Here is a 21877-nt window from a genome sequence, read left to right on the forward strand (position 1 = left end):
TGCTATTGTAGTTCCACAAAGGGTCTTTCTGGGTCTGGTATAAATTAGTCATCCCGAGGGAGGTTCTTCTAACTTACAGGCTGTGCTTCCTTGTAGTAGTAAGCCTCTTCCACTCCGACATCTCAGCGCGTAGGCCATTGACAACCATTTGCCAGCATCCCCTGTCCTGGGCTATCTTTTCCAGTTCTGACCAGGCATACCCCATCCTTTTAGTGTCTGCCTTCAGGTCTCTGCACCAGGTGTTTCTTGGGTGCCCTGTTTTCCTTGTGGGTTCCAACGTACGGCTTGCCCTGTAATGCTGGTAGTTGGGTTTCTGAGGGTAAGTCCAATCTATTGCCATCTTTTCCTGATTTCTTCTTTGGCAGGAAGTTGGTGAATCAGTTGCCACGTGTCTGAGGATAATTCCCCAGCACAGGAGTGGCACAGGGCTGACCGTAAGCAGCCCTGTGCTGGCCTCCCCAGACCTACATGCAGGGAGAATCCTGGGGGTAGATCAGGGCAGGGGTGGGTGGGAGGTGGAGTTGAGGGCTGCAATCCATAGGCTGCCACAATGATGCTGCTGTAAGGTACAGAGGCCCCTGAGGCTGTTCTAACTAATGCTGGGGGGACTGGATGGAGGTGGAGATGGGCATTTAAGCCCAGGCACCAACCCCAAATGTGGGCCACAAAATCACCATTCCCCTTGCTCCACTTGGTTTGGCCCCAGGTGATGCAGCTGAGAGTCTAGACCTACATGTATTGCTTCTGAGTAGTATTAGTAGCTTTTGCTGTGCAGTAGCCACGCATCCCTGGATTTCTCTTGGGGCAGGACATGTATATCTATTTTTTGTTACTGAAACAGCAATAATGTGGTGTTCATCTGAAGATTTCATCCGGCTTAGATTTTTAAAAGGTTTATTTGATTTTTCCCTGCCCCTTAGTAATTACAGATTGTTTAAAGCTCGGTTAATTTTCTAAGCCTATTAAGTAGCAACGTGATCACTCGTTTTTCACTGGGGAGCTTCATAGCTGGCACTCATAAAAAGTCCAGAGCATTTGCAGAGGGAGAATTCAACATCCAGGAAACAGCTATTTTCTTCTTTCAGAAAAGGGAATTTTAGCAGCTGGCTGTTGCTCAAAAGCCCTGTCAGTTTCTATGTTCAGAGTCAGCTGTTAACCAAGCAGGCCCTTCAACACCCTTCTAAAGGAGAGATTGTGACACTCACTTGGGGAAACTGAGGCAGGGTTTCTATGTGACTGGCTTTCCTCTGCAGAGGAAGTCGGAATTTGCTGGAAATCTGGCCTAGCCACAGACCTCAGTTGAAAGAGAAACAAATCCAAAAGTAAACATGATTTGCTGATGAGAGCATCAATGGCCAGACTCAGTGAGCTTCCTGGATTCACCACGGGCAAGTCCTGCCTAACCAATCTGATTAGCTTCTATGACAAGGTAACAGGCTCTGTAGACATGGGGAAGTCAGTGCAAGTGATCTACCTTGACTTCAGCAAACCTTTTGATGTGGTTTGCCACAACATTCTTGCCCATAAATTAAGGAAATATGGATTGGATACTTGGACTATAAGATGGATAGAAAGCTGGCTTGATGGCTGGGCCCAACGGGTAGTGGTCAGTGGCTCAATATCTGGATGGCAGTTGGTTTCAAGCGGGGTGCCACAAGGTTCGGCTCTGGGGCCAGTGTAGTTCAACATCTTTATTAATGACCTGGATGAGGGACTGGATTGCACCCTCAGCAAGTCTGCAGATGACGCAAAACTAGGGGGAGAGGTAGATACGTTGGAGGGTAGAGATAAGATCCAGAGTGACCTGGATAAATTGGAGGATTGGGCCAAAAGAAATCTGATGTGGTTCAACAAAGAGAAGTGTAGAGTCCTGCACCTTGGGTGGAAGAATCCCAAGCATTGTTATAGGCCGGGGACCAACTGGCAATGCGGCAGTACAGCGGATAGGGACCTAGGGATTATGGTGGATGAGAGGCTGGATATGAGTAAATGGTGTGCCCTTGTAGCCAAGCAGGTTAACAGCATACTAAGGCGCATCAGGAGGAGCATTTCGAGCAGATCTAGAGAAGTGGTTGTTCCCCTCTATTCGGAATTGGTGAGGCCACATCTGGAATATTGTGTCCAGTTTTGGGCCCCCCAGCATAAAAAGGATGTGGATGTGCTGGAACAGGTTCAGTGGAGAGCAACAAAAATGATTAAGGGTCTGGAGCACAAGACCTATGAGGATAGGCTGAGGGATTTGGGCTTGTTTAGTTTACAGAATAGAAGACTTAGAGCTGATTTAATAGCAGCCTTCAACTTCCTGAAGGGGAGCGCTAAAGAGGAGGGTGAGAAACTGTTCTCAGTGGTGTCAGATGGCAGAACAAGGAGTAATGGTCTGAAGTTAAAGAGGGAAAGGTGTAGGTTAGATATTAGGAAAAATGACTTCACCAGGTGGGTGGTGAAGCATTGGAATGCGTTACCTAGAGAGGTGGTGGATTCTCCATCTCTCAAGGTTTTTAAGTCCCGGCTGGACAAGGTCCTGGCTTCGATGACTTAGTGGGGGATGAACCTGCTGGAAGCAGGAGGCTGTACTATGCGACCTTCTGAGGTCCCTTCCAGCCCTATGGTTGTATGATTTTTTAGGTGGCAGCAGGATCGTAGTGTTCCAACAGAGACACCTGTGCCCAGTAAAGGCAGGGCTGGTTGCTGTGGCAGAGTGGGTGACTGAACCCCTCTCTTTTTGAAACTTGAGGCCTGGGGAGACATTGTTCCCTCTAATTTTTTCCATCTGTGTGCAGAATAAATTTGGTTGTGTGCACTGAGACACGTGCAAATGTGCACCACCAATAGAAACACAGGCTGCTGGCTGGGGGCACTCTGCTGATCAGCTGGGCAGCACATGAACCTCTCCTGGACAGCCACCCAAGCACTCAGTGGAGAGGGAACACTGCCCGAGGAAGGGAAATCCGATAAATACCTTGCTTTGCCTTCCTCCTGCAAAGCTGCCCTTCCCTTGCAAGGCTACTTAGGGTCTCAACGAAGCACCTGTTGCTGGTTACATTTGAGTTGAAACTGATTCTTTTGCCTCAAATAAGCAGAATCTGGGGTAGCAGATACCCCAACAGATGCCCAGCCCAGAGTAGTTTATTCAAAGGACACTGGGGAGAAGATTCCAAAGCACCCTCAAAATGCCTAAGGGCTAAGGAGAATGGGAAGCCATGGCTGTTCCTCACGTAGAAGAGGAGCCCAGATGGGGACTATGATTCAGTTGTTATTGTGGGTCAGAAACAGGATAAGAGATTCTACCAACCAATGTTCCCTCTAAAATTTTCCATCCATGTGTGGATTTTTTTCTGTCTGTGTGCAGAATGAATTTTATGTGCACTGAGGCAGGTGCATATATGCAGCACCAGTAAAAACACAAAACCTGGCTGTGGGTGCTGTGCTAATCAGGTGCGCGGCATTTGAATCTCTCCTGCGTGGCCACACAGCACACCGCTTACATGGAACGCTGCTACCCAGTATTCTTAGAATATCACATCTGTAGACAAAGCAAAACAGTTTATTAGGTGAGCTTTCTTGGGACAGACCCACTTCAGACCATAGCCAGACCAGAACAGACTCAATATTTAAGGCACAGAGAACCAAAAACAGGAAGCAAGGAGGACAAATTAGAAAAAGATAATCAAGGTGAGCAAATCAGAGAGTGGAGGGGTGGGGGGGAAGGTCAAGAATTAGATTGAGCCAAGTATGCAGAAGAGCCCCTATAGTGACTCAGAAAGTTCCCATCATGATTTAAACCATGTGTTAATGTGCCGAATTTGAATATAAAAGCCAGCTCGGCTGTTTCCCTTTCCAGAACTGTGCGATAATTCTTCTTCAGTAACACACATACCTTTAAGTCATTGACAGAATGCCCCATTCCATTAAAATGTTGACTATCTGGTTTGTGGATCTGGAGTGTTTTGATGTCTGTTTTGTGCCCATTGACCCTTTGTCTAAGGGATTTAGAAGTCTGTCCAATATACAAAGCATCTGGGTATTGTTGGCACATGATGGCATATATGATGTTAGTAGAGGAGCATGAGAAAGTGCCCATGATTCTGTGAGTAACAACCAAGTAAAAGCCAAGAACAGAACACCACTGGTCAGCACCTACAGCCCCCAACTCAGACCACTGCAACAAATTATTAAAGACCTAAAACCTATCCTTAATCAAGATACCACACTCCAGAAGGCCCTGGGTGACATGCCTGTTCTCTCCTACAGACAACCTCCCAACCTCATGAGGATCCTCACTAACAGCCACAGTCTATATCCCAGGAATACCAGTCCTGGAACCTTTCCCTGCAACAAAGCCCGCTGCCAGCTTTGTCCACATATCTTCTCTGGAAATACCATCACTGGACCCAACCAGGTTACTCACAGAATCACGGGCACTTTCTCATGCTCCTCTACTAACATCATATATGCCATCATGTGCCAACAATGCCCAGAGGCTTTGTATATTGGACAGACTTCTGACTTCCTTAGACAAAGGGTCAATGGGCACAAAACAGACATCAAAACACTCCAGATCCACAAACCAGTTAGTCAACATTTTAATGGAATGGGGCATTCTGTCAATGACCTAAAGGTATGTGTGTTACTGAAGAAGAATTATCGCACAGTTCTGGAAAGGGAAACAGCCGAGCTGGCTTTTATATTCAAATTCGGCACATTAACACATGGTTTAAATCGTGATGGGAACTTTCTGAGTCACTATAGGGGCTCTTCTGCATACTTGGCTCAATCTAATTCTTGACCTTCCCCCCACCCCTCCACTCTCTGATTTGCCCACCTTGATTATCTTTTTCTGATTTGTCCTCCTTGCTTACTGTTTCTGGTTCTCTGTGCCTTAATTATTGAGTCTGTTCTGGTCTGGCTATGGTCTGAAGAAGTGGGTCTGTCCCACGAAAGCTCACCTAATGAACTATTTTGCTAGTCTTTAACATGCTACTTGACTGCTTTTTGTTTTGATAGTGTATAGACTAGCACAGCTTACTCTCTGTTACTGTAGACAAAGGTTTGCTACTTCCAGATTTCCTGCTCCAAGATACACTGGTTGTTGGCCTGCAGTGACTTCAGCAAGACAGCTTGTTGCTCTAAACGAGTGTGGGGGAAAGGCCTTTAATAAGAGATGGTGGTATGGGGAGTGGGTGGGGTGGGTATTGACAGAAGGAGCTATAGAATGAATACTGACTGGCTCAGCGGCGCAGTGTGTGATGTGTCCTGTGTCATAAACACAAACTACCCTGCGGAGGTGGTGTATAATCCAGGGGTGCAAATGAATGCAGCGGGCTTTCAAGGCTGCTGTAATAAGTCTCCAACCCAATTCAGCAACTTGTTGTTTCTAACCCATAGGCCGTGTCTACACTAGCCCCAAACTTTGAAATGGCCACACAAATGGCCATTTCGAAGTTTACTAATGAAGCGCTGAAATGCATATTCAGCGCTTCATTAGCATGCGGCGGCTGTGGCACTTCGAAATTGACGTGGCTCGTCCCAACGGGGCTCCTTTTCGAAAGCACCCCGGCTACTTCGAAGTCCCCTTATTCCCATCAGCTCATGGGAATAAAGGGACGTCGAAGTAGGCGGGGTCCTTTCAAAAAGGAGCCCTGTCGGGACGAGCTGCATGGCAGCAAGGCATGTCAATTTCAAAGTGCCACGGCCACCTGCGTGCTAATGAAGCGGTGAATATGCATTTCAGCACTTCATTAGTAAACTTCGAAATGGCCATTTGCGTGGCCATTTCGAAGTTTGGGGCTAGTGTAGACGTAGCCATAGATATTAACCCCCACCTGGTTGGTTAGAGGTAGGTTCTTCACGCAGAATTAGAACTGCAGATGATTGATTAAGTTTCAGGGGAGGGAATCCTTGTTAGATCTGCTCCTGTAGCTCACAGCTCCCCTCCTTTTGGCGCTGTGCTGGTCAGTCAGCAAACCCCTCAGAAGCTCTTTCATGGAGATACCTGGTTCCCACAGCATGGAATGGCTCCTGTCACTTGTCAGCATCCTCCAGAACTATAATGTTCTCCGGGAGCTGCTCTGCCTAAAATGATCATAAGAACCAGAGGTGCCCACCCCACACAACCTCTCAGGAAAATGGTGGATTTGCAATTCAAGTTGCACGTGTAAAGTGCAGCTCACCAGGATGTCTGAAGTCGGGCTGGTGAGAAATGTTTTTGATGTGGGAAATGATAAAATCCAGTAAAAAAGAAGTATCATCTTTTGATGCTGAACTGCAACGGCTGCTCCCTGGGCAGCAGATGCACTGTATTTTTCTTTGTACTCAGTCGATGAGAGATCTTTTTTTTTTTTTTCTGCCTTGGCTGGCCCCTTCCCCTCTGCAGGGGCATGGAGGCAGCCAGGAGCATTGGCTGGATTGTGGTGCAGAGGGCAAGAAGGAAGTGAGACCAGGATGAAATGTTGGGCAAGATCCTGCAGAAGGCCACCTAACCATTGGAGTACCAGAGAGAGAGAGAGAGAATAGCTGGATGGGGTAAAGAGACAGGCAGGGCAGTTTTGGGGACAGGAAGCCAGAATGCAGCAGTAAGAATTATTTAAGAGGCTGCTCACACTCAGTCAATGAGTCTGAGCTCTAACTCAACTGGTACATCCTGCTCCAGCCCCACAGCCTGAGTCCCCTCCATGCAACCATGTCCTGGGACCCAGGCGCCTTTTGGGCAATAGCGGGGTTGGGTGGCCTATGTCACAAGGAATGAAGAATAGTTGGCATCGCCCGACTTCTCCACTCCAGTCCACCAGCAGCCCACTGCAGGATGACATGTCAGGAGGGCCAAGCGGAACATGGAGACAGTGGACAGCCAGAAAGAGTGACAGTCATTGTGGGCATTGAGCAGAGGCAGAGCTTTGTGTCCCCAGTGCCTCACAGCCACCGTTTGTGCTTTGTGCTGGTTTTGTTTGTGGAGCTGTAAGTTGGGCTGGCAGCTGGCTTGCCTGTCAGGCTTTTAACAGTGAGTTTCTGTTACATGACTGCTCACGAGTAAAGCGTCCCCGTACGTACCCATGGAGTCGTTATCGCAGCTGATTGCATTTACTGTGGCAGAACATCAGCATAGCGAGCCAGTGGCTGCGCTTTGCAGTATCTGACAGGTTTAAATTGCATAAAAAGCCCATTACTTTCAAGGCATCAAGCACACAATGAAGCTGAGAGTTTAAGTACAGGGCCAGGTTTTATAAATGGTTTACAGTGTTCCATATGTCCCACCATACTGCACTGAGGGCAGGCGGCTGGACCAGAAGACCTCTCAAGGTCCCTTCCAGTCCTGCGATTCTATAGACTGCAGGATGAGGTGCAGGACCAGAGTATACAGAATCCACGTGTGGCCGGTTCCCTGGAGGCTGAGTAGCTGAGTGGCTAGATCACTGAGTAAGTGGGAGATAAATAAAGCGGGGGGCACTAGCCCCCTGTGCAGCTGGCCCAGGAACTCCCAATGACTCCATAGTCAAGTCTTTAAGCTTGGACCATGGCCCCAAGAGTCCAGATTCCCCTTGGCTGGGGCTTCTTGGGAGCCTCCCTCATTTCTCCAGAGGGGTAGGGTGGGGGCTCACTGGCTGCTGAGCCAACAGGCTGTGGCTCATGTCCTTGGGCTGCTGAACCAGGCTCTTGCCTCCCTGCTAGTCAGCCCCAAAGTGAGCCAGGCTCCTTCCTTTCTCCTCGCTCCAGGACTGGCATTGGCCACAGACAAGCAGGGCCAGGCTAGCTGGGCCCAGAGGCTCTCTTTAACCCCTGGGGTGCGAGGCCCTCCTGTGTCCACTCCCTCACACCATAATATACACATTGTTCCTTTCTGTTTGTTCGTATCAGCACACACCTCTTGTATGATCATATACTGTTTCATTGCCCTCCACACTCACTGGACTATCCCAACCCATTGTGTAGGATGGGGAGGCAACAATTTTTGCTGGGAGGAGGGTGGGAGCACTCCACAAATTTTGGTAAGCTGTCAGGGGCTGCATATTTCTTATTGATGAAATCACATCACCCTCTATTGCACGTGTGGGCAAGTGTGGCCTGTGGGCTGCATCTATACTATTTGTATCCCACTGCCAGTGTAGTGGTGGGGGCTGGAGGCTTTATAAATAGCTGCAGGAACCCCAGGCAGTGGCCCGGCAGTGTGGTAGCAGTGGGGGGTCAGGAGCTGTTTAAATAGCACCGATTTAAAGGGGTCTGGGATCCCAGCCCCCACTGCTACTGTGTTGCCTGCAGCTATTTAAAAAGTCCACAGCAGGATATAAATAGTATGCAGCCCAGTATTAGGTGGGCTGTGTCTTTCCTGCAGGCCATATCTTTCCTGTCCCATGCAGGAGCACAAGGCATTCCTGATTTCCACTGAGCGCCTGCATCCTGCTCCCCTCACGACAGCCGCTCTTGCTAGTTCTGTGTACTGGCCTAGAAGGCCAGCTGTGTTTTGAGTCCATTTCTGGTGCAATAGGTCACCTGCGTCCTGGTCCTTGTAGGGCAGACCCCAGCAGGCAGAAACAATGGGCAGCAATGCAGACACTGGCAGGGGATGGTTCTGTGATTTCAATCTGCCAAGGGCATATTGAGCTGCCCTTGTGGAACAGCTGCTTTTATAGACAGCCCTGCTTTTTCCAGGCCTTCAAAGATTGGAGCTGCTTCATCAGTTGGAGCAAAAAGAGGCAAACGGGGTCTCTTAGAACGTCTTTGGGAATGGTGACACCCTTAATTGTAATGGTATTGGTTGTGGGGGCTGGGTAACATCCCACATTCTGCACAAAGGTAAAATCCTAATCTCTGGAACACCCTGGCACTGAGAGTGCATCCCGTGCTAGGGGTTGTGCATGCCTTGGGGCTGACTAGGGCCGGCGTACTGCTGGAGTAGTATCCTTTGCAGTTTCCGTACTCGTTCTCCTGCTGGTGGGCAGACTATGGCCACACAAGTTCCCCAGTAGCCCTGGCTCCATGCGGGAAGCCCAGTCTCTCCACAGCAGTTCCTCTTTCAGGGCCATTGATTATGTCCACAGTTCACCAGTGCTGGCTTTTGGTATTGCCGGCAGGTGCTTCTTTCTGCTTACCTCCCCACTGTGTGAACAGCAAGTAGGGCCTTGGGGAGAGAGGTAGACCCTCTAATCTCTCTTCCTCTCCTCCTTTCTGGACCGGAACCAGCCCCTAACTATGGACAAGGCTTCAACTACAAAATAGCTTCTTTCATTCGTTACCTTATACCTGCCCTTGTGCTGGGTGGCAGTGAGAGATCAATGTGAGGTACAGGAAAGCTGACAAGAGTCCCACTCCCTCTGGGGCTGTAGCCTTGCAGGACGATGCTAACTGAAGCAGCACTGGTTACTTACAAGTAGGAGGTGGCCAAATTCATGGGTTTCTGGCCACATATGGGACACGACGAGGAGGCGTGTGAGGAGTAATCAGCTCTTCTTACACCACTGGCAGCCCAGAGGTTTCCCAGTCACTCCATAGAGAAGAGGGCAGCTCCTGTGAAGTCACACCGCGCTTTGGCCATAGCAGGTGGTGTCGCTTAGTGTGACTAATTTAAGGGTTATAATTAATGAGGTGTTTTGGAGCATATGCTTTTGGGCACACGGAAGCTTATACTCCAAAATATCTGTTAGTCTGTAAGGTGCCGCAGGACTTCTTGTTTTTGAAGATACAGACCAACTCGGCTACCCCTCTGATAATTAATGAGGTGAAGATTCGTCTTTAGTTTCTTCCCCTGCCATGCTCTGGTTTAGGAGTTAGCTTTCTCTCCCTTGGATGCCAGGGGCTGGTTTCCCCTGGATCTGTCCACAAGCCTGTTCCTACCCTGCCGAGGTGAGCCACCTTCAAACAAGCACGCTAGCTACTGGATCCCCTCAGCAGTGTGGGTCCAGCTGCCCCCTTTACAAAAAGGGATCTCTCTCACACACACACACACACACAGAGGTGCCAGACCAGGTGAGAGCTGAACGCAGCAACACCTGAGACTGGCAAAGGAGAGGTGGGTCCCACCACTTAGCTTAAGGGATAAAGGGGCAGGACAGATGCTGGTGGCAGTTCAGCATGGGTAGAGCAAGCTGGAAGCTGATGGTGAAGTCTCCAGGAAGAGGGGGCAAGCCAGGCGGCCTGTTGGGGGAGAAAGGAGTTAGGCTTGGTTGGTGGGTTGGAGGATATGGCCCCTAAAGTGTTACAGTAGGCGCTCAGTGATCACTGTGGCCGGGAACAGGTCCCCCCATCCTGCAGTGGTGCCAGCTGCGTGTGACATGTCAGACCAAATGGAGTTCTGTAAGCGGGCATAGAGTGGCAATAAACAAATGCAACGGCCCTAATTTAAAAACACTGAACACCACTTGGCCCATGTCTATGTGGCATAACAAGCACTGTAACAAGAACTCACATGCCAAATTATGTGCCACTGATCTCTCTCAATGACTCCTGCTGGTCTCATATATAGTACCATGTGCACAAGTCAGAAACATGAGTGGTCAAATTGTTGTGGTGTGGGCAGTTTTGAATTTATTGCTCATAAACTGAGAGCCCTGAGGAATAAAGTGCTCTATTTAGTTTCAGTAATTTAAAATAATTAATACCAGCTCTTTCATCATTAGGTCTCAAAGTGCTTTTCAAAAAAGGTCAGCATTATACCTGCTTTCCAGATGGGAAAACTGAGGCATAGGCAAGTGAGTGGCTTGCCCATCATCACCCAGCAGGTCAGTGGCAGAACTAGCTCTTCTGAGTCCCAGTTGCTGGCCAGTGTGCTCTATCCACTAGGCCACACTGCCTGTCAGCAAGACCAAGAGCAGTGCCAGTATCTCAGTGAGCAGCCTATTAGCTTCCTCACAGGCCCATTAGTTCAGCATCAATACCCATCCAGTCCCTGGTGAGAATGCCAAAACGACATCAGTAGTTCTCTCGAACTGATACCACCAAACACACTTCAGGGAGGCCAGGCCACAGCCATTTGGAGAGAACAGTTTTTGGTCACTATCAGGTTGTGGTGACTCTAACACAGAGATGAACGACTGTATCCCGCCCCCAATTTGCTGAGCCCTCCAGTCAGAAAGGATACACATGGGAGTTCTTAGATGGAAGGAACTTTACATAGAGTGGATAATTATTTAATTGCCGCTTCTAACCAACTAAGGCTGGGTCCATGCTTTCAAGAAATACGTGTTTAAAGAAAACATAGCTGGGTCAATAAATCTAAATAGAGGTGGTCATTTTCTCTCTTTTGATTTTTCAACAAAACTTTGAATTTTAACTCCTGCCTCCTCGCCACAAAAAACCCTGACAGAATTTGCACGAAACTTCCACTTTCTCCACCCCCCCCACCTTTCTGTTTTTCATTTCATGTCAGAGAACAATCACATTTTTCAAATATTGATCCCAGCCCTACATTTTAAAAAAATCAAAATTTCAGTTCTGGGCATCTGTTCTGCCCTAAAAAGGCAGAGAATGGCCAGGAGATTTCGTTTTTTCCTTTCTTAATTTTAAGAAAAAAATGTGTTTGTTCTTTGGAGCAGCTCTCTTGAGTGGGAGCTCTTCCTGGGACTTTATTCTGCTTCAGGCTCTGAGCCTGCAAAAAGCATGTTGGAATAGAGTGGCCTGAGGATAGTCAGTCCTGCGTCTTTACACGTGCCTCAAACTTCGAAATGGCCATGCAAATGGCCATTTCGAAGTTTACTAATGAAGCACTGAAATGCATATTCAGCGCTTCATTAGCATGCGGGCGGCAGCGGCGCTTCGAAATTGATGCGCCTTGCCGCCGCGCGTCGCGTCCAGACGGGGCTCCTTTTCGAAAGGGCCCTGCCTACTTCGAAGTCCCCGTCTGGACGCGCCGCGCGGCGGCAAGGCGCATCAATTTCGAAGCGCCGCTGCCGCCCGCATGCTAATGGTTAGGGTTAGTTCATTAGTAAACTTCGAAATGGCCATTTGCATGGCCATTTCGAAGTTTGGGGCACGTGTAGACACGGCCCTGGTGAGTTACCTCACCCCCTAAACCTGTGCACAGGGTGGGACTTAAGAGGACAAAAGCTCAGCAGATAAATGCTGGGAAGGGGTGGGAGGAAAGCAGGTGGGTTTGTGTGAATGTAAGGAAGTGAGGTGGTAAAGTGTAATAAACTGGTGAACAATGTAAAGACTGAGTTGAAGATGTGTTAGAGGTTCATGGCTATACTAGAACTCAAGGACAAAGGAGGGGAGCCCAGCAGAATTGTGCAGGGGGATGAGCACAAAACAGAGTGAGGCCTATGAGAGATTTCAGGTAGGAAGACCTAGGAGTAGCTACCTGGGAAAGTGTAGAGAGCCAAACTCAAAGGAATCCAGCAGGTTGAACAGGCTGAAGTAGCTCAGCTCTGGTCTTCTTTACCTGTGAGTTTACACTCATTGATGTTGATGTGACTGTGAAAAATGCCACCTCTGCTTGTTATAGGAAACTGTAGGTTCTGCCAGTAACAGTGTTAGGTGAATGCTATTGGCTGTAGAGAGCTTCAGCTGACTGCCTAATGTCAGTTGGCTACTGGTATCAAACAAAGTGCCCCAGAAGTTGGTCATTGGGTTGGTTTTGTTCAGCATCTTTGTTAATGATCTGGAGGGTGGGTTGGTTTGGTTTGCAGCCTCAGCAAGTTTGTGGCTGACACTAAGCTGTGAGAGAGGGGTAGACATCGTGGAGGGTAGGGATAGGGTCCAGAGTGACCTAGACAAATTGGAGGATTGGGCCAAAACAAAAGTAATGAGGTTCCACAAGGAGAAGTGCAGAGTCCTGTGCTTAGGACAGAAGAATTCCAAGCGCTATTACAGGCTGGGGACCGACTGGCTAAGCAGCAGTTCTACAGAAATGACCTAGGGATTACAGTAGACAAGAGGCTGTATATGAGTCAACAGTGTTTCCTTGTAGCTAAAAAGGCTAGTGACATACTGGACTGCACTAGTAGGACTACTGCCAGCAGATCAAGGGAAGAGATTATTCCCCTCTATTTGGCACTGGTGAGGCCACATCTGGAGAACTGTGTCCAGTTCTGGACCTCCCACTACAGAAAGGATGTGGAGAAATTGGATAGAGTCCAGTGAAAACAATTAGTGGGCTGGGGCACATGACTTATGAGCAAAGGCTGAGGAAACTACGCTTATTTAGTCTACAGAAGAGAAGAGTGAGGGGCAACTTGATAACAGCCCTCAACTCTCTGAAGCGGGGGGCTCTAAAGGGGATGGAGCCAGGCTAGTCTCAGTAGTGGCAGATGACAGAACAAGAAACAATGGTCTCAAGTTGCAGTGGGTCAGGGGTGGGCTTGGATGAATATTAGGAAAAGCTATTTCACTAGGATGGTGGTGAGGCATTGGAAAGGGGTTGCCTCAGGAGGTGTTGGAATCTCCATCTTTTGAGGCTAAGGCCAGGCTTGACACAGCTCTGGCTGGGATGATTTGGCTGGGGTTGGCCCTGCTTGGAGCAGGGAGTGGACTAGATGACCTCCTGAGGTCTCTTCCCACCCTGGGATTCCTTGGTTCCAGATTTCATCCAAGACAAGACATTAAAGAAAGTAGTTTGGAGTTTCTGCAAAAAATGAATGCAGCCAAGGTCACTTCTGCTTGAGAACTAGTGTGACAGAACATTTCCCTTCCTTTCATTGGCATGCTCCTGCCAAATGGAATCACACACTTGAACTTTAGGTGGATGAGTTTCTCTGATATCATTAATGGAAATCTCATTGGCATTACTGAATTATTGGCAAGAGGTCAGCTTGTTTCTTAGTAGATGGCTAAACCAGCTGAGTGTTTTCAGGCACTAGGATTAATATACAACATTGACTAATACAACAGTTTCAAATTTTTAGCTATGGAAACCACAGCTTACCAAGTATCTAGAGGTGATGGGAGCACTTCTGTGTTGAATATTTCAGACATGAAAGGGTAGAATTACTTTTGTTAGCCAACGTGAATGCAACTTGCCTGGATGCTCATGAGCATTCCTGAGTACTAGCTCACCAAAGGTGATAGTCAGAAGAATGTGAGTGTCAAGCATACTGTACCCGCTCACTAAAATATTTTGATTTGGGTACTGGGGGAGGGGGAGAAGGGAATATGTCAGCACATCAGAATACTTAGGTTGGAGGAAGTCTAACTTCTGAAGATGTTCAGTCAAAAAGATTTGAAAGCGGATATTAAAATATTGGTATATGCATAGCTCATTTTTGAGACGCATGAAAGAGGGAGAAAATCATTTGACCTATGTCAAAATGCCCCAACAGACTTGCTGCCAATAGTTTTCCTTTGCTGTCCCAGCATCTAAAAAGCTACATATAAAGAAATGTACATGGGAGTAGGGGAACCCATGGGCAACAGGTGGCTACAACATTGTTAACATCTCAAACAGCCTCTATCTTAATGCTTGACATTCATAACGTTAAACAGCACATTTCCTTTGGTAGCACTTGAGTGTTTTATTCCATACACAAAAGGTTTCTAATATTTTTTCAGATCCTACCACCTAAAAGCTGCAAATGAAACTTCTTAGCATTGGGAAAGAGCTTGCAAGATAGGCTTAAGGTGAAATCTAGACAGCCTAATGCACAAGAGGCAACAGCTGAAAAATCTGAAACCTGCAAAAGCCTTCAAGCTGTATTATTAAGCTGATAGAAAGGTAGCATATGTATATTTTATGAAGAGGGGAAATCCCTAGGATATTAACATGAGTGTCTCACAGTTTTCTAGTTAAGTACAAGAAAATTAAGAGAATGTGAGACCATAATGAAGCTGAGAATTAACTTTATAGCTTATATTTAATATTAAGAAAATATTATATAATGTGAGTTCAGTACTAGATAAAATAACACTGAATACAGAGAAAAAGCCACTGTTCTATTGAGCTGCGTCTACACGTGCACGCTACTTCGAAGTAGCGGCACCAACTTTTAAATAGCGCCCGTCGCGTCTACACGCGTCGGGCACTATTTCGAAGTTAACTTTGACGTTAGGCGGCGAGACGTCGAAGTCGCTAACCTCATGAGGAGATAGGAATAGCGCCCTACTTCGACGTTCAACGTCGAAGTAGGGACCGTGTAGACGATCCGCGTCCCGCAACGTCGAAATTGCTGGGTCCTCCATGGCGGCCATCAGCTGGGGGGTTGAGAGATGCTCTCTCTCCAGCCCCTGCGGGGCTCTATGGTCACCGTGGGCAGCAGCCCTTAGCCCAGGGCTTCTGGCTGCTTCTGCGGCAGCTGGGGATCTATGCTGCAGGCACAGGGTCTGCAACCAGTTGTCAGCTCTGTGTATCTTGTGTTGTTTAGTGCAAGTGTGTCTGGGAGGGGCCCTTTAAGGGAGCGGCTGGCTGTTGAGTCCGCCCTGTGACCCTGTCTGCAGCTGTGCCTGGCATCCCTATTTCGATGTGTGCTACTTTGACGTGTAGACGTTCCCCTGCTGCGCCTATTTCGATGTTGGGCTGAGCAACGTCGAAGTTGAACATCGACGTTGCTGGCCCTGGAGGACGTGTAGACGTTATTCATCGAAATAGACTATTTCGATGTCGCAACATCTAAATAAGCTATTTCGATGTTGGCTGCACGTGTAGACGTAGCCTTGGTTGGTTGGTAATCCTATTACTGAATTAATGTAGCCAACTCCTTTTGAAATAAACGGTTGTCTCCTAGTTTTCCCCCAGTCTGGCAGAATGGATGAATGAATAAAAAAGTCAGACAGACGCATACGTTTAGGGACCACTGAGCTATACACACTTTCTCTCTGCTATAAAATAAACATCCCTGTGACTAAATGTGGAGCGCTATGAAAAGGGGACAGTGGAAGCTCTCAGTCTGAACTGATGTTTCTTTCTTGCCTCATGCTATTTTGCCTAGGAATGAGAGGATGTTTTGGTGAATGAGTAGCCGTTGCTGTGACAATTTCAGTCCCCTCCCCTCACGGCAGGGCCAAGCACCTTTAGATATTTATCCAATGTTCTTAGAGATCTCCAATGATGGACATTCTTCTGCTACCCTGGGCAATTTATTCCATTAATTAACCATCATATCAGTTAGGAAATATTTCCTAATGTCCAACCTAAACCTCCCTTGCTGCAATTTAAGTCCATTGTTTTTTTGTTCTAGCATCAAAGACTAAGGAGAATAATTTTTATCCCTCCTCCTTGTAACACCCTTTAAAGTACTTGAAAGCTGCTTTCATGTACCCTCTCAGCCTTCTCTTTTCCAAATGAAACAAACACAATTCTTTTAATCTTCTCTCAAGGGTCATATTTCCTTGACCTTTAATCATTTTAGTTGCTCTTCTCTGGACCCTTTCAGTTTCTCCACTTCTTTCCTGAAATGTGGTACCCAGAATTGCACACAACTCTCTAACTGAGGTCTAATCTGTGCAGAGTAGAATGGATTAATTACATCTCATGTCTTGCAGAGCCAAGAGCAGAATCTACCTCTCCTAAGTCCAAACCAAGTGCTTTTTCCAGCAGGCCACGCTGTATGCTACTCCCCAATTCAAGCTGCCACTGTTATCTGCTGAGCTTCTATACATTAGCACCATCGTGAGAAATACAGGGACCAGCATGACCCTGACTGATCACCTGCCTCTGAGGTGGTACAGCTCTGGAGGAGCACAATCCAAATGGGGCTGCTGCCCTCTAGGGACAGTGCAAGACTCTCTGCGGGTGTCCCATGTTGGTGCATAAGGGTAGGGTTGAACCTCTGGGTACTTGGGTCTCTGTGCCATACATGTTAGGATATAGCCCCTGTCTGGATACATGGCTGCAGCTTTTGAACTTAAGGCCCAATTTTTTTCAAATGGATTTAGCTAAACTGGTGCGAAAGAGACATGTGAATGCTCTTTTTTTGGGTTTAAGCCAGGGTTTAGTTTGTCAGTTAGGAACAGGTTTAAACCCAGCTGCAATAAACCAACCAAAGTAAACCCTGGTTCTGCCTCTGGAACAGATCTCAATAAACCAATAGATATTTGTGTTTAGCTAAGGCCTGAGTGAAAGGGGGGGAATTGACAGGAAGGAGGGATGCGGGAAAGGAAGTGCAGAGCAGGATGTGAAGAACTGCAGAGCCGAGGAGTAGAAATGAAGGGTGGGGAGGAGCGCGAGGATGATTCGGGGAGTGGAATAGACATGATGAAATGAGGAGACAAACGATATTCAAAAGAGAGAACAAAGGAGACAAAGGAGCTAAAATAATGTCAGGGAAGTTCCAGACACCGATAAAGGTGGAGCGACAAGGAAAGCTGACCAGAGAAGGAAAGGGCACTGTGCAAGGAGAGAGGAAAAGGAAGGGTTTATTTTTCTGTGAGGGAAAATTTTAGTGGTGAATTGAAACAAAAATAAGCATCCAGTGCAATCCCCTGGTGTTATACTGGTAGAACCTCCCTCACTCTGCAAGCGGCTGCTCTGACGCCAGTAGGTGAGAGGTCTTTTTTGAGCATAGATTGTTTTACTAAACCAAATAAAGCCGCTCCTTGCTTGGGATAGAAGGTTTACACCCGGATAGCTCTGTTGGTTTGGTTGCACCTGTATCACTGGCCAAACTTTCCCCAGTAGTGAAGCCCTGAGTCTGCAACAACTTCTAGGAGTTGTTGTGTTGGGAGGGAGGTGGGAGGACAACAATGGGAGTGCAGAGTAACTGGAGCTGATAAGGAAGCAAAGCACCTTCCTGCAGCTGCTTCCTGGGACTCTCCAGGACCCTCTGTGAGGTGTTTCCTTGCCCCCTTTCCTGTGGGTTTTCTGTGGGAGAGGAGACTCCTCCCTCGGTTATAGGGTACGATACACCTCTCTTCCTGTGCCATGGGACCCACCATGCTGAGAAATCCCAATCAGTCTCCAGTGTTACCAGTAACATTTCTTCCCCCACAGCTTCCACTTTGCTGTACAGCTACAGCCTAGAACCTTCAGCGACTCCCCCACCTCACCCTGGCGTGGGTGCGGATTTGAAGAGCCAGGGTGGGTGTTCTCACTGAGTGCTTCTGACTCACCAAGGGGGCTTGGAAAAGCAGATCGTCTGCTTGGTGGGGACAGGGGTCGGAGTGAGAGGTTGTGGACAATTCCCCCAGCATGTAAAGCCTCCCCAGCTCCTAGAGCTTGGGCCAGGAATCACGAGTGAAGAATTCTGATGACAAAATCAAAGTAGATACGATGCCCTGGTGGGAACTGGGGACTGCAGCCCCCTGGCCTACCCGTAAGGCAGCAACTGAAGAGGTGAGAGATGGGAGCTCTGCAGGAACGCCAGCACTGCTGTATGAAGGGATATGTGATGAGGAGTTTCTGGTGGGCCCTGCTACAATAACCCCTCTGCTCATGCTGTCCTCAGCATCCCCTAGCACCCATCTCATTACAAGCTGGCCACCCCTGCCATGGTCAGCATGTTGCCGGCACTCAGACATTCTCCTGTAGCTGGGCAGCTCTCTGGTGACCAGCAGGAGGCATTCCCTTGCCAGTGTGAAGGCCAGTTGAAGAGCATCTCTGCTCTAGCTGCAATAATTAACTCTTAAATCTACCCTTTGCTCCTTCTTAGGGCCTGCGCATGTGTTCTGCCATTCTGCTCTGCATGCTGGCTGGACACTCTCTGGAGAGCACGGCTGGGGGAGCAGAGAGCTGTAGCTGATTCTGCTCTCCCTGGGGATATTTTTGGTGCGATGTGTGCCGCTTACAGAAATGCCTTGTCTCCCCTGAGCATTGTGTGAAGGGATTTGGCCTAGCCGCTGCAGCCATGCAATTGTCACTCACCTCTGCCACGGTCGTGATTCTCAATGTGGCAATCAAATGGCTGTGGGAAGCTGGGCAGAATTCTTTCTCATCTCTCAACTGAGGCCCCTATTCCTGGGACCTCGAGGGAGGAGAAAGAGAGGAGCCTCCTACTTAGAAATATACAGAGCTTAAAATGATCTGATGTCTTAGCCTTTGGGAGAGAACCAGGTGTGTATGTGTGTGGGGTGGGGAGGGAGAGGATTGAGTTTCCAGGGTCATCAAGAAGTGCATCTCGAGTGTTTCAGTCTTTCTTGAGCACAAGCATGAGGGTTTGGACGGATATAGGATACGTGGGCCTGGTATGTGATCAGTATCTCAGTGTGTTCGTTCCCATTGTCCCACATGTGGGGGTGAGCATGGCAGTGTGATGGACTCACCTGCTTTTCCATTGTACGTATTGTACATTTCAAACCTCCATTACCTGAAGGAAGGAGAAGACTTCGCCGGGTGTGACAGAGACACGGGATTTTGCTCTGCTACCTATGTAAGACTGTAAAATTCACCCAGTTTCCTTGGCTGGCTTTCTCATAAACATCCTACTGCCTCTGCTTAGATAGGAATCCTCATTGTGAGGGTGGGGCAGGACAAGCTGATAGTGGTGAAGTTGCTAAGCCTTAAAGCTGTGGTTAGCGTAGGGTTACCATATTTGAACTTGCAAGAAAGAGGACACCCCTGAGAGGGTGTGTGTTTGTATCAGTATCTACCTGCTCCCGTTGTATTCATGTGTTTCTAACACATATAATATATATATATTAGTATGTATAGCACATGAATACAACGGGAGCAGGTAGATACTGATACAAACACACTCCCTCTCAGGGGTGTCTTCTTTCTTGCAAGTTCAAATATGGTAACCCTAGGTTAGCTTGTATCCAGTTGAGAACATTCTGTTAGTGTCACCTCACCCTTTTTTAGCCCCATGTTCCTAACTGTGGTGGGGTGTTTTTTGTATGTTTTTTGGCAAACAATTCCCTGCTCCTGCTTAGCCCCCTCTGCCTCCATGTATACAAACACCGGCTGTGCATCCAAGGGTGTCTCAGTAACAACCTGGAGTTCATTTATGGGGAGCAGTCTGAGCATGTTCTCAGCCAAAGCCTAGCATCTTCAACCACCACTGAAGTGCCATAACTCTTAGGGCTGGACTGGATGGTGTCCTTGTTACCAGACCATAGCAGCATGATATCCAAGTAGAAGATGAAGTCCCACCTGCGTAGTGGAGGCAGATTCTTGAGTGGAAAAAGGTGGAAAAGGAAATGAAAAATGAACAACCCAAGCAGAGCCAACCGTAATTTGTACAAAACAAACCAGCCGTCGTGGAGCACTTTAAAGACTAACAGAATAATTTATTCAGTGATGAGCTTTTGTGGGGCAGACCCGCTTCTTCAGCTCTGGAAAACAGGTGGATGTGCATCACCATTACAAACACACGCTGCTGACTCTGTGTGACTAGGAGTGCTCTGCTAAGCAGCTGGGGCCACATGAATCTCTCCCCAGCGACCACTCATACGCTCAGTTTACAGGGAACCCTGCTCATGGGTGCGGAAGGGAGGGCAGGCAGCTGGTGGAGGGAGGGGCAACTCATCAGAGAACAAAAGGGTCAGACGAGACCGTCAGGTGACTTGGGTGGTGGATCAAGGACTTGCTCTTGGTGCATGTGTAACCCATGTCCCTAGGGATGCGGTTCACTGTCTCAGGTAGTACCACTTGGGCTGCTTACACAGGAAAAGAATGAGTCACCTTTACTGCCTCAGCTGAGAGCCAGCTGCCTTTGAACTCAAACTGTAGAGCAGGGGTCAGCAACCTTTCCAAGGCAGAGTGCTAAAATTGATCTTTTGACCTCTGTGTACAATCCAAGTACTAATGATGCTTTTTAAAGTCACTAATAGTCCTACTCACTTCATTAATAAATAAATGAAGATGCAGAGATTTACTGTTTAGGTGGTGGTTGGTAGCATTAGCTGGTCTGTTAATCCATAGGAGGCATGGCTTTGAGCAAGCTCCTGGCTGCATAGGGGAGGAGGGATGGGGCTGAGCTCCCACCTCACATACTGATGAAAACGGGCTTGCATGCTACTCTTGGCACCTGTGTTGTGGGTTGCTTTCCCCTGCTGTAAAGTCTCATCCACTGAGGTCCTAGGTTCAAGTCTGCCTCTTGGGTGGTTACACATCCACTCCTGCAATCAGAACAACCTTGGGTAAAGGAGCAGGGACTAGGTTATTCTTTAGATCCCAGTACAATCTTCGTTCACTTGCAGTTATTCATTGTCAATTATAAAACTAGCAGCAGCATTGCAAGAAGCATGTGTGGCTGGCTGGGCCAGAGAAGTCCGCGCACATTTACATACACATGGCTGCCTAAAATGATTTGTTCAGCTTTAAATAATGGAAATTTCTTCTTCTAATGTTTTAAAGTAGAAAATAGCACCCCTGCTCCCCAAACCTAAAAAGCCTCTTTCATGTGACTATTTCTTTGGTGACCAAAGTGTCTGAGTTGTATAAGAGCTGCTTGTCCTTTGATATAATGAAATCAATGAATTTACACTGACAGCTAAAGATGCCAGGGAAATTCCAATCAAGCTTTCACTAACATATGTTACTTGCTGGATCATGTCACAAGAGGAAACTGCAAAAGCATATTTGATAATTTAATGAACGTTAAAGAAGATTGTTAATGTAATAAATACATAAATAAATATTTTTAGCAACCTAAATTGTTACCAGAAGCATGTACCCAAAACGAAAGGTTGTGCTAAATGGGAAGAAGAATTTTTGTCCCCTAATTAAAAATATTTTTAAAAAACGAATGCAAAGACAGATTGGGGTGGAATCTGAACAACAAAACTATTATTAATCAGTCACAGCCTGTGTCATGCTACCATCTGATACAACAAAATTCAGAGCCTGGCTTGCATGTAGTTTTGACCTCTTTCATTTTTCGGAAATACTGATGAAGGATGCTTCCGTGCAGTATAGATAAACTAGCAGATTTACAGTGTTACCAGTTAGCATTGTGGCTCCCCCGCCAAGGTTTTTTTTTTTACAAGAAGGTAAATTCTGAAGCGCAGACAAAACACATTACCAAGTAGAAGAATTAATTATGTGTACAAATTCTGCCACTTTGTACACAGATACTGGCTGAAC

Source organism: Carettochelys insculpta, chromosome 13, assembly GCF_033958435.1.
Source record: "Carettochelys insculpta isolate YL-2023 chromosome 13, ASM3395843v1, whole genome shotgun sequence".
Taxonomy (NCBI): Eukaryota; Metazoa; Chordata; order Testudines; family Carettochelyidae; genus Carettochelys; species Carettochelys insculpta.